A 16008-nucleotide genomic window follows, 5' to 3' on the forward strand; every position below is an offset into this window, starting at 1 on the left:
ACGATGGATTAAACCCAGATCTGTGACTGGGGTGAATGTTTTGCCAATGTGCAACATTCCGTCCATCATCTTGTGTGGTTGATGTTCACCCTATTTGGGAAGGGTATGCCCAGACGTGGGTCCCGTGCTCACTATGCCACTGGAGTCAAGCTATCCTGGCTGAAGAGGGGTGAAACCCCGAAACCGGTCCTAGGATGCTTGATTCTGGTTCTGGGAAGACGTGGCTTGGCAGTTCGGGCTGGACTGTTCCCATGAGGCACAGGGTCAAGACTGATTTGCATATGGCCATGTCTGAACTGAGGTGGCATGGTGATCAAAATAACGATGGATTAAACCCAGATCTGTGACTGGGGGTGAATGTTTTGCCAATGTGCAACATTCCGCCCATCAGCTTGTGTATTTTGCTGTTCGCCCTATGTGGGAACGGTATGCCCAGACGTGGGTCCCGTGCTCACTACGCCACTGGAATCAAGCTATCCTGGCTGAAGAGGGTGAAACCCCGAAACAGGTCCTAGGATGCTTGATTCCGGTTCAGGGAAGTCATAGCATCACAGTTCGGGCTGGACTGTTCCCATGAGGCACAGGGTCAAGACTGATTTGCAAATGGGCATGTCTGAACTGGCGTGGCGTGGTAAGCAAAATAACGATGGATTAAACCCAGATCTGTGACTGGGGGTGAATGTTTTGCCAATGTGCAACATTCCGTCTATCATCTTGTGTGTTTTGCTGTTCGCCCTCTGCGTGAAGGGTATGCCCAGACGTGGGTCCCGTGCTCACTACGCCACTGGAGTCAAGCTATCCTGGCTGAAGAGGTGTGAAACCCCAAAACCGGTCCTAGGATACTTGATTCCGGTTCAGGGAAGACATGGCTTGGCAGTTCGGGCTGGACTGTTCCCATGAGGCACAGGGTTAAGACTGAATTGCATATGGCCATGTCTGAACTGGGGTGGCGTGGTGAGCAAAATAACGATGGATTAAACCCTGATCTGTGACTGGGGGTGAATGTTTTGCCAATGTGCAACATTCCGTCCATCATCTTGTGTGTTTTGCTGTTCACCCTATGTGGGAAGGGTATGCCCAGACGTGTGTCCCGTGCTCACTACACCACTGGAGTCAAGCTATCCTGGCTGAAGAGGGTGAAACCCCGAAACCGGGCCTAGGATGCTTGATTCCAGTACAGGGAAGACATGGCTTGGCAGTTCGGGCTGGACTGTTCCCATGATGCACAGGGTCAAGACTGATTTGCATATGGCCATGTCTGAACTGGGGTGACGTGGTGAGCAAAATAACGATGGATTAAACCCAGATCTGTGACTGGGGGTGAATGTTTTGCCAATGTGCAACATTCCGTCCATCATCTTGTGTGTTTTGCTGTTCACCCTATGTGGGAGTGGTATGCCCAGACGTGTGTCCCGTGCTCACTACGCCACTGGAGTCAAGCTATCCTGGCTGAAAAGAGGTAAACTCCGAAACCGGGCCTAGGGTGCTTGATTCCGGTACAGGAAAGACATGGCTTGGCAGTTCGGGCTGGACTGTTCCCATGAGGCACAGGGTCAAGACTGACTTGCATATGGCCATGTCTGAACTGGGGTGGCGTGGTGAGCAAAATAACGATGGATTAAACCCAGATCTGTGACTGGGGGTGAATGTTTTGGCAATGTGCAACATTCCGTCCATCATCTTGTGTGTTTTGCTGCTCGCCCTATGTGGGAAGGGTATGCCCAGATGTGGGTCCCGTGCTCACTTCTCCACTGGAGTCAAGCTATCCTGGCTGAAGAGGGGTGAAACCCCGAAACCGGTCCTAGGATGCTTGATTCCGGCTCAGGGAAGACATGGCTTGGCAGTTCGGTCTGGACTGTTCCCATGAGGCATAGGGTCAAGACTGATTTGCATATGGCCATGTCTGAACTGGGGTGGTGTGGTATGCAAAATAACAATGGATTAAACCGAGATCTGTGACTGGGGGTGAATGTTTTGTCAATGTGCAACATTCCGTCCATCATCTTTTGTGTTTTGCTGTTCGCCCTATGTGGGAAGGCTATGCCCAGACGTGGGTCTCGTGCTCACTACGCCACTGGAGTCAAGATATCCTGACTGAAGAGGGGTGAAACCCCAAAACCGGTCCTAGGATGCTTGATTCCGGTACAGGGAAGACAAGGCTTGGGAGTTCGGTCTGGACTGTTCCCATGAGGCACAGGGTCAAGACTGATTTGCATATGGCCATGTCTGAATTTGGGTGGCGTGGTGAGCAAAATAACGATGGATTAAACCCAGATCTGTGACTGGGGGTGAGTGTTTTGCCAATGTGCAACATTCCGTCCATCATCTTGTGTGTTTTGCTGTTCGCCCTATTTGGGAAGGGTATGCCCAGACGTGGATCTCGTGCTCACTACGCCACTGGAGTCAAGATATCCTGGCTGAAGAGGGGTGAAACCCCAAAACCGGTCCTAGGATGCTTGATTCCGGTACAGGGAAGACAAGGCTTGGCAGTTCGGGCTGGACTGTTCCCATGAGGCACAGGGTCAAGACTGATTTGCATATGGCCATGTCTGAACTTGGGTGGCGTAGTGAGCAAAATAACGATGGATTAAACCCAGATCTGTGACAGGGGTTGAATATTTTCCCAATGTGCAACATTCCGTCCATAATCTTGTGTGTTTTGCTGTTCGCCCTATTTGGGAAGGGTATGCCCAGACGTGGGTCCCATGCTCACTATGCCACTGGAGTCAAGCTATCCTGGCTGAAGAGGGGTGAAACCCCGAAACCGGTCCTAGGATGCTTGATTCCGGTTCTGGGAAGACATGGCTTGGCAGTTCGGGCTGGACTGTTCCCATGAGGCACAGGGTCAAGACTGATTTGCATATGGCCATGTCTGAACTGGGGTGGCGTGGTGATCAAAATAACGATGGATTAAACCCAGATCTGTGACTGGGGGTGAATGTTTTGCCAATGTGCAACATTCCGTCTATCATCTTGTGTGTTTTGCTGTTCGCCCTCTGCGGGAAGGGTATGCCCTACGTGGTTCCCGTGCTCACTACGCCACTGGAGTTAAGCTATCCTGGCTGAAGTGGGGTGAAACCCCGAAACCGGTCCTAGGATGCTTGATTCTGGTTCAGGGAAGACATGGCTTGGCAGTTCGGGCTTAACTGTTCCCATGAGGCACAGGGTCAAGATTGATTTGCATATGGCCATGCCTGAACTGGGGTTCGTGGTGAGCAAAATAACGATGAATTATACCCAGATCTGTGACTGGGGGTGAATGTTTTGCCAATGGGCAACATTCTGTCCATCATGTTGTGTGTTTTTCTGTTCTCCCTATGTGAGAAGGGTATGCCCAGACGTGGGTCCCGTGCTCACTACGCCACTGGAGTCAAGCTATCCTGGCTGAAGAGGGGTGAAACACCGAAACCGGTCCTAGGATGCTTGATTCCGGTTCAGGGAAGACATGGCTTGGCAGATCAGACTGGACTGTTCCCATGAGGCACAGGTTCAAGACTGATTTGCATATGGCCATGTCTGAGCTGGGGTGGTGTGGTGAGCAAAATAACGATGGATTAAACCCAGATCTGTGACTGGGGGTGAATGATTTGCCAATGTGCAACATTCCGCCCATCATCTTGTGTGTTTTGCTGTTCGCCCTATGTGGGAACGGTATGCCCAGACGTGGGTCCCGTGCTCACTACACCACTGGAATCAAGCTATCCTGGCTGAAGAGGGGTGAAACCCCGAAACCGGTCCTAGGATGCTTGATTCCGGTTCAGGGAAGTCATTGCATCACAGTTCGGGCTGGACTGTTCCCATGAGGCACAGGGTCAAGACTGATTTGCATATGGCCATCTCTGAACTGGGGTGGCGTGGTAAGAAAAATAACGATGGATTAAACCCAGATCTGTGACTGGTGGTGAATGTTTTGCCAATGTGCAACATTCCGTCTATCATCTTGTGTGTTTTGCTGTTCGCCCTCTGCAGGAAGGGTATGCCCAGACGTGGGTCCCGTGCTCACTACGCCACTGGAGTCAAGCTATCCTGGCTGAAGAGAGGTAAACCCCGAAACCGGGCCTAGGATGCTCTATTCCGGTACAGGGAAGACATGGCTTGGCAGTTCGGGCTGGACTGTTCCCATGAGGCACAGGGTCAAGACTGATTTGCATATGGCCATGTCTGAACTGGGGTGGCGTGGTGAGCAAAATACCGATGGATTAAACCCAGATCTGTGACTGGGGGTGAATGTTTTGGCAATGTGCAACATTCCGTCCATCATCTTGTGTGTTTTGCTGCTCGCCCTATGTGGGAAGGGTATGCCCAGATGTGGGTCCCGTGCTCACTTGTCCACTGGAGTCAAGCTATCCTGGCTGAAGAGGGGTGAAACCCACAACCCGGCCCTAGGATGCTTGATTCCGGCTCAGGGAAGACATGGCTTGGCAGTTCGGTCTGGACTGTTCCCATGAGGCACAGGGTCAAGACTGATTTGCATGTGGCCATGTCTGAACTGGGGTGGTGTGGTGTGCAAAATAACGATGGATTAAACCGAGATCTGTGACTGGGGGTGAATGTTTTGTCAATGTGCAACATTCCGTCCATCATCTTGTGTGTTTTGCTGTTCGCCCTATGTGGGAACGGTATGCCCAGACGTGGGTCCCGTGCTCACTACGCCACTGGAGTCAAGCTATCCTGGCTGAGGAGGGGTGAAACCCCGAAATTGGTCCTAGGATGCTTGATTCTGGTTCAGGGGAAAGATGGCTTGGCAGTTTGGGCCGGACTGTTCCCATGAGGCACAGGGTCAAGACTGATTTGCATATGGCCATGTCTGAACTTGGGTGGCGTGGTGAGCAAAATAACGATGGATTAAACCCAGATCTGTGACTGCGGGTGAGTGTTTTGCCAATGTGCAACATTCCGTCCATCATCTTGTGTGTTTTGCTGTTCGCCCTATGTGGGAAGGCTATGCCCAGACGTGGGTCTCGTGCTCACTACGCCACTGGAGTCAAGATATCCCGGCTGAAGAGGGGTGAAGCCCCAAAACCGGTCCTAGGATGCTTGATTCCGGTACAGGGAAGACAAGGCTTGGCAGTTCGGGCTGGACTGTTCCCATGAGGCACAGGGTCAAGACTGATTTGCATATGGCCATGTCTGAATTTGGGTGGCGTGGTGAGCAAAATAACGATGGATTAAACCCAGATCTGTGACTGGGGGTGAGTGTTTTGCCAATGTGCAACATTCCGTCCATCATCTTGTGTGTTTTGCTGTTCGCCCTATGTGGGAAGGGTATGCCCAGACGTGGATCTCGTGCTCACTACGCCACTGGAGTCAAGATATCCTGGCTGAAGAGGGGTGAAACCCCAAAACCGGTCCTAGGATGCTTGATTCCGGTACAGGGAAGACAAGGCTTGGCAGTTCGGGCTGGACTGTTCCCATGAGGCACAGGGTCAAGACTGATTTGCATATGGCCATGTCTGAACTTGGGTGGCGTTGTGAGCAAAATAACGATGGATTAAACCCAGATCTGTGACTGGGGGTGAATGTTTTGCCAATGTGCAACATTCCGTCCATCATCTTGTGTGTTTTGCTGTTCACCTTATGTGGGAAGGGTATGCCCATACGTGTGTCCCGTGCTCACTACGCCACTGGAGTCAAGCTATCCTGGCTGAAAAGGGTGAAACCCCGAAACCGGGCCTAGGATGCTTGATTCCGGTACAGGGAAGACATGGCTTGGCAGTTCAGGCTGGACTGTTCCCATGATGCACAGGGTCAAGACTGATTTGCATATGGCCATGTCTGAACTGGGGTGACGTGGTGAGCAAAATAACGATGGATTAAACCCAGATCTGTGACTGGGGGTGAATGTTTTGCCAATGTGCAACATTCCGTCCATCATCTTGTGTGTTTTGCTGTTCACCCTATGTGGGAGTGGTATGCCCAGACCACACCTCCCGTGCTCACTACGCCACTGGAGTCAAGCTATCCTGGCTGAAGAGAGGTAAACCCCGAAACCAGGCCTAGGATGCTTGATTCCGGTACAGGGAAGACATGGCTTGGCAGTTCGGGCTGGACTGTTCCCATGAGGCACAGGGTCAAGACTGATTTGCATGTGGCCATGTCTGAACTGGGGTGGCGTGGTGAGCAAAATAACAATGGATTAAACCCAAATCTGTGACTGGGGGTGAATGTTTTGGCAATGTGCAACATTCCGTCCATCATCTTGTGTGTTTTGCAGTTCACCCTATGTGGGAAGGCTATGCCCAGACGTGGGTCTCGTGCTCACTACGCCACTGGAGTCAAGATATCCTGGCTGAAGAGGGGTGAAACCCCAAAACCGGTCCTAGGATGCTTGATTCCGGTACAGGGAAGACAAGGCTTGGCAGTTCGGGCTCGACTGTTCCCATGAGGCACAGGGTCAAGACTGATTTGCATATGGCCATGTCTGAATTTGGGTGGCGTGGTGAGCAAAATAACGATGGATTAAACCCAGATCTGTGACTGGGGGTGAGTGTTTTGCCAATGTGCAACATTCCGTCCATCATCTTGTGTGTTTTGCTGTTCGCCCTATTTGGGAAGGGTATGCCCAGACGTGGGTCCCGTGCTCACTATGCCACTGGAGTCAAGCTATCCTGGCTGAAGAGGGGTGAAACCACGAAGCCGGTCCTAGGATGCTTGATTCCGGTTCTGGGAAGACATGGCTTGGCAGTTGGGGCTGGACTGTTCCCATGAGGCACAGGGTCAAGACTGATTTGCATTTGGCCATGTCTGAACTGGGGTGGCGTGGTGATCAAAATAACGATGGATTAAACCCAGATCTGTGACTGGGGGTGAATGTTTTGCCAATGTGCAATATTCCGCCCATCAGCTTGTGTATTTTGCTGTTCGCCCTATGTGGGAACGGTATGCCCAGACGTGGGTCCCGTGCTCACTACGCCACTGGAATCAAGCTATCCTGGCTGAAGAGGGGTGAAACCCCGAAACCGGTCCTAGGATGCTTGATTCCGGTTCAGGGAAGTCATAGCATCACAGTTCGGGCTGGACTGTTCCCATGAGGCACAGGGTCAAGACTGATTTGCATATGGCCATGTCTGAACTGGCGTGGCGTGGTAAGCAAAATAACGATGGATTAAACCCAGATCTGTGACTGGGGGTGAATGTTTTGCCAATGTGCAACATTCCGTCTATCATCTTGTGTGCTTTGCTGTTCGCCCTCTGCGGGAAGGGTATGCCCAGACGTGGGTCCCGTGCTCACTACGCCACTGGATTCAAGCTATCCTGGCTGAAGAGGGGTGAAACCCCAAAACCGGTCCTAGGATACTTGATTCCGGTTCAGGGAAGACATGGCTTGGCAGTTCGGGCTGGACTGTTCCCATTAGGCACAGGGTTAAGACTGAATTGCATATGGCCATGTCTGAACTGGGGTGTCGTGGTGAGCAAAATAACGATGGATTAAACCCAGATCTGTGACTGGGGGTGAATGTTTTGCCAATGTGCAACATTCCGTTCATCATCTTGTGTGTTTTGCTGTTCACCCTATGTGGGAGTGGTATGCCCAGATGTGTGTCCTTTGCTCACTACGCCACTGGAGTCAAGCTATCCTGGCTGAAGAGAGGTAAACCCCGAAACCGGGCCTAGGATGCTTGATTCCGGTTCAGGGAAGACATGGCTTGGCAGTTCGGGCTGGACTGTTCCCATGAGGCACAGGGTCAAGACTGATTTGCATATGGCCATGTCTGAACTGGGGTGGCGTGGTAAGCAAAATAACGATGGATTAAACCCAGATCTGTGACTGGGGGTGAATGTTTTGTCAATGTGCAACATTCCGTCCATCATCTTGTGTGTTTTTCTGCTCGCCCTATGTGGGAAGGGTATGCCCAGATGTGGGTCCCGTGCTCACTACTCCACTGGAGTCAAGCTATCCTGGCTGAAGAGGGGTGAAACCCCGAAACCGGTCCTAGGATGCTTGATTCCGGCTCAGGGAAGACATGGCTTGGCAGTTCGGTCTGGACTGTTCCCATGAGGCACAGGGTCAAGACTGATTTGCATATGGCCATGTCTGAACTGGGGTGGTGTGGTGTGCAAAATAACGATGGATTAAACCGAGATCTGTGACTGGGGGTGAATGTTTTGTCAATGTGCAACATTCCGTCCATCATCTTGTGTGTTTTGCTGTTCGCCCTATGTGGGAACGGTATGCCCAGACGTGGGTCCCCTGCTCACTACGCCGCTGGAGTCAAGCTATCCTGGCTGAGGAGGGGTGAAACCCCTAAATTGGTACTAGGATGCTTGATTCTGGTTCAGGGGAAAGATGGCTTGGTAGTTTGGTCCGGACTGGTCCCATGAGGCACAGGGCAAGACTGATTTGCATATGGCCATGTCTGAACTTGGGTGGCGTGGTGAGCAAAATAACGATGGATTAAACCCAGATCTGTGACGGGGGGTGAGTGTTTTGCCAATGTGCAACATTCCGTCCATCATCTTGTGTGTTTTGCTGTTCGCCCTATGTGGGAAGGGTATGCCCAGACGTGGGTCTCGTGCTCACTACGCTACTGGAGTCAAGATATCCTGGCTGAAGAGGGGTGAAACCCCAAAACCGGTCCTAGGATGCTTGATTCCGGTTCTGGGAAGACAAGGCTTGGCAGTTCGGGCTGGACTGTTCCCATGAGGCACAGGGTCAAGACTGATTTGCATATGGCCATGTCTGAATTTGGGTGGCGTGGTGAGCAAAATAACGATGGATTAAACCCAGATCTGTGACTGGGGGTGAGTGTTTTGCCAATGTGCAACATTCCGTCCATCATCTTGTGTGTTTTGCTGTTCGCCCTATGTGGGAAGGGTATGCCCAGACGTGGATCTCGTGCTCACTACGCCACTGGAGTCAAGATATCCTGGCTGAAGAGGGGTGAAACCCCAAAACCGGTCCTAGGATGCTTGATTCCGGTACAGGGAAGACAAGGCTTGGCAGTTCGGCTGGACTGTTCCCATGAGGCACTGGGTCAAGACTGATTTGCATATGGCCATGTCTGAACTTGGGTGGCGTTATGAGCAAAATAACGATGAATTAAACCCAGATCTGTGACTGGGGGTGAATGTTTTGCCAATGTGCAACATTCCGTCCATCATCTTGTGTGTTTTGCTGTTCGCCCTATGTGGGAAGGGTATGCCCAGATGTGGGTCCCGTGCTCACTACGCCACTGGAGTCAAGCTATCCTGGCTAAGGAGGGGTGAAACCCCAAAAACGGTCCGAGGATGCTTGATTTCGGTTCAGGGAAGACATGGCTTGGCAGTTAGGGCTGGACTGTTCCCATGAGGCACAGGGTCAAGACTGATTTGCATATGGCCATGTGTGAACTGGGGTGCCGTGGTGAGTAAAATAACGATGGCTTAAACCCAGATCTGTGACTGGGGGTGAATGTTTTGCCAATGTGCAACATTCCGTCCATCATCATGTGTGTTTTGCTGTTCGCCCTATGTGGGAAGGGTGTGCCCAGACGTGGGTCTCGTGCTCACTACGCCACTGGAGTCAAGCTATCCTGGCTGAAGAGGGGTGAAACCCTGAAACCGGTCCTAGAATGCTTGATTCCGTTCAGGGAAGACATGGCTTGGCAGTTCGGGCTGGACTGTTCCCATGAGGCACAGGGTCAAGACTGATTTGCATTTGGCCATGTCTGAACTGGGGTGGCGTGGTGATCAAAATAACGATGGATTAAACCCAGATCTGTGACTGGGGGTGAATGTTTTGCCAATGTGCAATATTCCGCCCATCAGCTTGTGTATTTTGCTGTTCGCCCTATGTGGGAACGGTATGCCCAGACGTGGGTCCCGTGCTCACTACGCCACTGGAATCAAGCTATCCTGGCTGAAGAGGGGTGAAACCCCGAAACCGGTCCTAGGATGCTTGATTCCGGTTCAGGGAAGTCATAGCATCACAGTTCGGGCTGGACTGTTCCCATGAGGCACAGGGTCAAGACTGATTTGCATATGGCCATGTCTGAACTGGCGTGGCGTGGTAAGCAAAATAACGATGGATTAAACCCAGATCTGTGACTGGGGGTGAATGTTTTGCCAATGTGCAACATTCCGTCTATCATCTTGTGTGCTTTGCTGTTCGCCCTCTGCGGGAAGGGTATGCCCAGACGTGGGTCCCGTGCTCACTACGCCACTGGATTCAAGCTATCCTGGCTGAAGAGGGGTGAAACCCCAAAACCGGTCCTAGGATACTTGATTCCGGTTCAGGGAAGACATGGCTTGGCAGTTCGGGCTGGACTGTTCCCATTAGGCACAGGGTTAAGACTGAATTGCATATGGCCATGTCTGAACTGGGGTGTCGTGGTGAGCAAAATAACGATGGATTAAACCCAGATCTGTGACTGGGGGTGAATGTTTTGCCAATGTGCAACATTCCGTTCATCATCTTGTGTGTTTTGCTGTTCACCCTATGTGGGAGTGGTATGCCCAGATGTGTGTCCTTTGCTCACTACGCCACTGGAGTCAAGCTATCCTGGCTGAAGAGAGGTAAACCCCGAAACCGGGCCTAGGATGCTTGATTCCGGTTCAGGGAAGACATGGCTTGGCAGTTCGGGCTGGACTGTTCCCATGAGGCACAGGGTCAAGACTGATTTGCATATGGCCATGTCTGAACTGGGGTGGCGTGGTAAGCAAAATAACGATGGATTAAACCCAGATCTGTGACTGGGGGTGAATGTTTTGTCAATGTGCAACATTCCGTCCATCATCTTGTGTGTTTTTCTGCTCGCCCTATGTGGGAAGGGTATGCCCAGATGTGGGTCCCGTGCTCACTACTCCACTGGAGTCAAGCTATCCTGGCTGAAGAGGGGTGAAACCCCGAAACCGGTCCTAGGATGCTTGATTCCGGCTCAGGGAAGACATGGCTTGGCAGTTCGGTCTGGACTGTTCCCATGAGGCACAGGGTCAAGACTGATTTGCATATGGCCATGTCTGAACTGGGGTGGTGTGGTGTGCAAAATAACGATGGATTAAACCGAGATCTGTGACTGGGGGTGAATGTTTTGTCAATGTGCAACATTCCGTCCATCATCTTGTGTGTTTTGCTGTTCGCCCTATGTGGGAACGGTATGCCCAGACGTGGGTCCCCTGCTCACTACGCCGCTGGAGTCAAGCTATCCTGGCTGAGGAGGGGTGAAACCCCTAAATTGGTACTAGGATGCTTGATTCTGGTTCAGGGGAAAGATGGCTTGGTAGTTTGGTCCGGACTGGTCCCATGAGGCACAGGGCAAGACTGATTTGCATATGGCCATGTCTGAACTTGGGTGGCGTGGTGAGCAAAATAACGATGGATTAAACCCAGATCTGTGACGGGGGGTGAGTGTTTTGCCAATGTGCAACATTCCGTCCATCATCTTGTGTGTTTTGCTGTTCGCCCTATGTGGGAAGGGTATGCCCAGACGTGGGTCTCGTGCTCACTACGCTACTGGAGTCAAGATATCCTGGCTGAAGAGGGGTGAAACCCCAAAACCGGTCCTAGGATGCTTGATTCCGGTTCTGGGAAGACAAGGCTTGGCAGTTCGGGCTGGACTGTTCCCATGAGGCACAGGGTCAAGACTGATTTGCATATGGCCATGTCTGAATTTGGGTGGCGTGGTGAGCAAAATAACGATGGATTAAACCCAGATCTGTGACTGGGGGTGAGTGTTTTGCCAATGTGCAACATTCCGTCCATCATCTTGTGTGTTTTGCTGTTCGCCCTATGTGGGAAGGGTATGCCCAGACGTGGATCTCGTGCTCACTACGCCACTGGAGTCAAGATATCCTGGCTGAAGAGGGGTGAAACCCCAAAACCGGTCCTAGGATGCTTGATTCCGGTACAGGGAAGACAAGGCTTGGCAGTTCGGCTGGACTGTTCCCATGAGGCACTGGGTCAAGACTGATTTGCATATGGCCATGTCTGAACTTGGGTGGCGTTATGAGCAAAATAACGATGAATTAAACCCAGATCTGTGACTGGGGGTGAATGTTTTGCCAATGTGCAACATTCCGTCCATCATCTTGTGTGTTTTGCTGTTCGCCCTATGTGGGAAGGGTATGCCCAGATGTGGGTCCCGTGCTCACTACGCCACTGGAGTCAAGCTATCCTGGCTAAGGAGGGGTGAAACCCCAAAAACGGTCCGAGGATGCTTGATTTCGGTTCAGGGAAGACATGGCTTGGCAGTTAGGGCTGGACTGTTCCCATGAGGCACAGGGTCAAGACTGATTTGCATATGGCCATGTGTGAACTGGGGTGCCGTGGTGAGTAAAATAACGATGGCTTAAACCCAGATCTGTGACTGGGGGTGAATGTTTTGCCAATGTGCAACATTCCGTCCATCATCATGTGTGTTTTGCTGTTCGCCCTATGTGGGAAGGGTGTGCCCAGACGTGGGTCTCGTGCTCACTACGCCACTGGAGTCAAGCTATCCTGGCTGAAGAGGGGTAAAACCCCAAAACCGGTCCAAGGAGGCTTGATTCCGGTACAGGGAAGACAAAGCTTGGCAGTTCGGGCTGGACTGTTCGCATAAGGCACAAGGTCAAGACTGGTTTGCATATGGCCATGTCTGAACTTGGGTGGCGTGATGAGCAAAATAACGATGGATTAGACCCAGATCTGTGACTGGGGGTGAGTGCTTTGCCAATGTGCAACATTCCGTCCATCATCTTGTGTGTTTTGCTGTTCGCCCTATGTGGGATGGGTATGCCCAGACGTGGGTCCCATGCTCACTACGCCACTTGAGTCAAGCTATCCTGGCTGAGAAGGGGTGAAAACCCGAAACCGGTCCGAGGATGCTTGATTTCGGTTCAGGGAAGACATGGCTTGGCAGTTCGGGCTGGACTGTTCCCATGAGGTGCAGGGTCAAGGCTGATTTGCATATGGCCATGTCTGAACTGGGGTGGCGTGATGAGTAAAATAACGATGGATTAAACCCAGATCTGTGACTGGGGGTGAATGTTTTGCCAATGTGCAACATTCCGTCCCTCATCTTGTGTGTTTTGCTGTTCGCCCTATATGGGAAGGGTATGCCCAGACATCGGTCCCGTGCTCACTATGCCACTGAAGTCAAGCTATCCTGGCTGCAGAGGGGTGAAACCCCGAAACCAGTCCTAGGATGCTTGATTCCGGTTCAGGGAAGACATGGCTTGGCAGTTCAGGCTGGACTGTTCCCATGAGGCACAGGGTCAAGACTGATTTGCATATGGCCATGTCTGAACTGGGGTGGTGTGGTGAGCAAAATAACAATGGATTAAACCCAGATCTGTGACTGGGGGTGAATGTTTTGCCAAAGTGCAACATTCCGTCCATCATCTTGTGTGTTTTGCTGTTCGCCCTATGTGGGAAGGGTATGCCCAGACGTGGGTCTCGTGCTCACTACGCCACTGGAGTCAAGCTATCCTGGCTGAAGAGGGGTGAAACCCCAAAACCGGTCCAAGGAGGCTTGATTCCGGTACAGGGAAGACAAAGCATGGCAGTTCGGGCTGGACTGTTCCCATGAGGCACAGGGTCAAGACTGATTTGCAGATGGCCATGCCTGATCTTGGGTGGCGTGGTGAGCAAAATAACGATGGATTAAACCCAGATCTGTGATTGGGGGTGAGTGGTTTGCCAATGTGCAACATTCCGTCCATCATCTTGTGTGTTTTGCTGTTCGCCCTATGTGGGAAGGGTATGCCCAAACTTGGGTCCCGTGCTCACAACGCCACTGGAGTCAAGCTATCCTGGCTGAAGAGGGGTGAAACCCAGAAACCGGTCCTAGGATGCTTGATTCCGGTTCAGGGAAGACATGGCTTGGCAGTTCGGGCTGGACTGTTCCCATGAGGCACAGGGTCAAGCCTGATTTGCATATGGCCATATGTGAACTGGGGTGGCGTGGTGAGTATAATAACGATGGCTTAAACCCAGATCTATGACTGGGGGTGAATGTTTTGCCAATGTGCAACATTCCGTCCATCATCTTGTGTGTTTTGCTGTTTGCCCTATGTGGGAAGGGTATTCCCAGACGTGGGTCCCGTCCTCACTACGCCACTGTAGTCAAGCTATCCTGGCTGAAGAGGGAGAAACCCCGAAACCGGTCCTAGGATGCTTCTTTCCGGTTCAGGGAAGACATGGCTTGACAGTTCGGGCTGGACGGTTCCCATGAGGCACAGAGTCAAGACTGATTTGCATATGGCCATGTCTGAACTGGGGTGGTGTGGTGAGCAAAATAACGATGAATTATACCCAGATCTGTGACTGGGGGTGAATGTTTTGTCAATGTGCAACATTCCGTCCATCATCTTGTGTGTTTTGCTGTTCGCCCTATGTTGGAAGGGTATGCCCAGACGTGGGTCTCGTGCTTACTACGCCACTGGAGTCAAGCTATCCTGGCTGAAGAGGGGTGAAACCCCAAAACCGGTCCAAGGAGGCTTGATTCCGGTACAGGGAAGACAAAGCTTGGCAGTTCGGGCTGGACTGTTCCCATGAGGCACAGGGTCAAGACTGGTTTGCATATGGCCATGTCTGAACTTGGGTGGCGTGGTGAGCAAAATAACGATGGATTAAACCCAGATCTGTGACTGGGGGTGAGTGTTTTGCCAATGTGCAACATTCCGTCCATCATCTTGTGTGTTTTGCTGTTCGCCCTATGTGGGATGGGTATGCCCAGACTTGGGTCCCATGCTCACTACGCCACTTGAGTCAAGCTATCCTGGCTGAGGAGGGGTGAAAACCCGAAACCGGTCTGAGGATGCTTGATTTCGGTTCAGGGAAGACATGGCTTGGCAGTTCGGGCTGGTCTGTTCCCATGAGGTGCAGGGTCAAGGCTGATTTGCATATGGCCATGTCTGAACTGGGGTGGCGTGATGAGTAAAATAACGATGGATTAAACCCAGATCTGTGACTGGGGGTGAATGTTTTGCCAATGTGCAACATTCCGTCCATCATCTTGTGTGTTTTGCTGTTCGCCCTATATGGGAAGGGTATGCCCAGACGTCGGTCCCGTGCTCACTATGCCACTGAAGTCAAGCTATCCTGGCTGCAGAGGGGTGAAACCCCGAAACCAGTCCTAGGATGCTTGATTCCGGTTCAGGGAAGACATGGCTTGGCAGTTCAGGCTGGACTGTTCCCATGAGGCACAGGGTCAAGACTGATTTGCATATGGCCATGTCTGAACTGGGGTGGTGTGGTGAGCAAAATAACAATGGATTAAACCCAGATCTGTGACTGGGGGTGAATGTTTTGCCAATGTGCAACATTCCGTCCATCATCTTGTGTGTTTTGCTGTTTGCCCTATGTGGGAAGGGTATGCCCAGACGTCGGTCCTGTGCTCACTATGCCACTGGAGTCAAGCTATCCTGGCTGAAGAGGGGTGAAACCCCGAAACCAGTCCTAGGATGCTTGATTCCGGTTCAGGGAAGACATGGCTTGGCAGTTCAGGCTGGACTGTTCCCATGAGGCGCAGGGTCAAGACTGATTTGCATATGGCCATGTCTGAACTGGGGTGGCGTGGTGAGTGAAATAACGATGGATTAAACCCAGATTTGTGACTGGGGGTGAATGTTTTGCCAATGTGCAACATTCCGTCCATCATCTTGTGTGTTTTGCTGTTCGCCCTATGTGGGAAGGGTATGCCCAAACTTGGGTCCCGTGCTCACAACGCCACTGGAGTCGAGCTATCCTGGCTGAAGAGGGGTGAAACCCAGAAACCAGTCCTAGGATGCTTGATTCCGGTTGAGGGAAGACATGGCTTGGCAGTTCGGGCTGGACTGTTCCCATGAGGCACAGGGTCAAGCCTGATTTGCATATGGCCATGTGTGAACTGGGGTGGCGTGTTGAGTATAATAACGATGGCTTAAACCCAGATCTGTGACTGTGGGTGAATGTTTTACCAATGTGCAACATTCCGTCCATCATCTTGTGTGTTTTGCTGTTTGCCCTATGTGGGAAGGGTATTCCCAGACGTGGGTCCCGTCCTCACTACGCCACTGTAGTCAAGCTATCCTGGCTGAAGAGGGAGAAACCCCAAAACCGGTCCTAGGATG

The sequence above is a fragment of the Triturus cristatus genome, chromosome 1_1, assembly GCF_964204655.1.
Source record: "Triturus cristatus chromosome 1_1, aTriCri1.1, whole genome shotgun sequence".
In the NCBI taxonomy this organism is placed as follows: domain Eukaryota; kingdom Metazoa; phylum Chordata; class Amphibia; order Caudata; family Salamandridae; genus Triturus; species Triturus cristatus.